Genomic DNA, 2,015 nt, shown 5'->3' on the forward strand with positions numbered 1-2,015 from the left:
ATTCTGGAAGGCAAAACCATCAGATATTAAGAGATGAGTACAAGTCCCAGACACGTCCCCTGTAATCTCACTGTAGAGTTTGCTGGAGCTGCTGGGCCTTGTAGTGCCCGGTGCCCGCCATCTACCCCTGTGACCAGCAAACAGGACCCGCTCCGCTGCCGCATACTGAGCCCTGTCCTGCGCGATTCATAAACGGAGCTGCAAATCTGCACAGAAAATCCATGAAATAGGGTCACGTGCACACGAGCAGGATTTACATGCAGAATATCTGCACCATAATGCCAATGTGCACGCACGGAAAATCTGCACCAACAAGCAGGAAGAGCCAGCGCTGATTGGCCGAAGGCTGGCCAATGCATTCCTATTGGTAGCAGTGCTGAGCCAGTTCTGCTCAACTACACCGTGTGCCGGTCAGCCCATCTGATGTAGCAGAGCCGAGTGTGCATAAGGGTTCTAGTACACCCTCGGCTCTGCTATATCAGATGGGCTGACCGGCACACGGTGTAGTTGAGCAGAACTGGCTCAGCACTGCTACCAATAGGAATGCATTGGCCAGCCTTCGGCCAATCAGCGCTGGCTCTGCCGGAGGAGGCGGAGTCTAAGGTCGGACCTGAATGGAGACTGGTGTGGAGCAATCTTAGACTCCGCCTCCTCCAGCAGAGCCAGCGCTGATTGGTCGAATTCCGTACTCTGGCCAATCAGCGCTGGCCAATGCATTCCTATGGGAAAAGTTTATGTCACAAAAATCACAATTACACCCCCGATAGAGCCCCAAAAAGTTATTTTTAATAACATTCCCCCCTAAATAAAGGTTATCCCTAGCTATCCCTGCCTGTACAGCTATCCCTGTCTCATAGTCACAAAGTTCACATTCTCATATGACCCGGATCTGAAATCCACTATTCGTCTAAAATGGAGGTCACCTGATTTCGGCAGCCAATGACTTTTTCCGATTTTTTTCGATGCCTCCGGTGTCGTAGTTCCTGTCCCACCTCCCCTGCGCTGTTATTGGTGCAAAAAAAGGCGCCAGGGAAGGTGGGAGGGGAATCAAATTTTTTTGGAGTTTGCCACGTGATGTTCGATTCGAATCAAACACATGGAACAGCCTGATATCCGATGGAACATGTGTTATATAGAACACTGATCGCTCATCTCTAACAGTGTGTACACAGTCTTGTCACAAGCCCCGGCCCTGCCCGAGTCTTCCATTCACTGACAGCAAGCACACTGGGGTGACCTGGGGGAGGAGGGCAGGGATGGGGTGGCCACCAATTATCCAGAGCCCTGGAGCTGGCGCCGGCCGCCCCTTCAGCTGCCAAGTCTGGAAACACAATCACTGCAAGAGGCTTTTCCAGTCCAGAGCACATCCGACAGGACGATTCATCACCAGCACAGGAGGGGTTAATGGCCCCGGTCATCAGTTACCCCAGGGAAGTCCCCATAAGGGGGCAAGTGTCATCCAAATATCTGTCCCAGGGGGTGTCCAAATATCTGTCCCCCGGCTACTACCCTCAACACCCCCCGGCTACTACCCCCAACACCCCCCGCTACTACCCCCAACACCCCCCACTACTACCCCCAACACCCCCCGCAACTACCCCCAACACCCCCTGCTACTACCCCTAACACCCCCCGCTACTACCCCCAACTACCCCCCGCAACTACCCCCAACACCCCCCGCTACTACCCCCAACACCCCCCCCTACTACCCCCAACACCCCCCGCAACTACCCCCAACACCCCCCGCAACTACCCCCAACACCCCCCGCAACTACCCCCAACACCCCCTGCTACTACCCCCAACTACCTCCGCAACTACCCGGAACACCCCCGGCTACTACCCCCAACACCCCCCGCTACTACCCAGAACACCCCCTGCTACTACCCCCAACACCCCCCGCAACTACCCCCAACACCCCCGGCTACTACCCCCAACACCCCCTGCTACTACCCCCAACACCCCCCGCTACTACCCGGAACACCCCCTGCTACTACCCCAACACCCCCTGCTACTA

Source organism: Leptodactylus fuscus, unplaced genomic scaffold, assembly GCF_031893055.1.
Source record: "Leptodactylus fuscus isolate aLepFus1 unplaced genomic scaffold, aLepFus1.hap2 HAP2_SCAFFOLD_230, whole genome shotgun sequence".
Lineage (NCBI taxonomy): Eukaryota > Metazoa > Chordata > Amphibia > Anura > Leptodactylidae > Leptodactylus > Leptodactylus fuscus.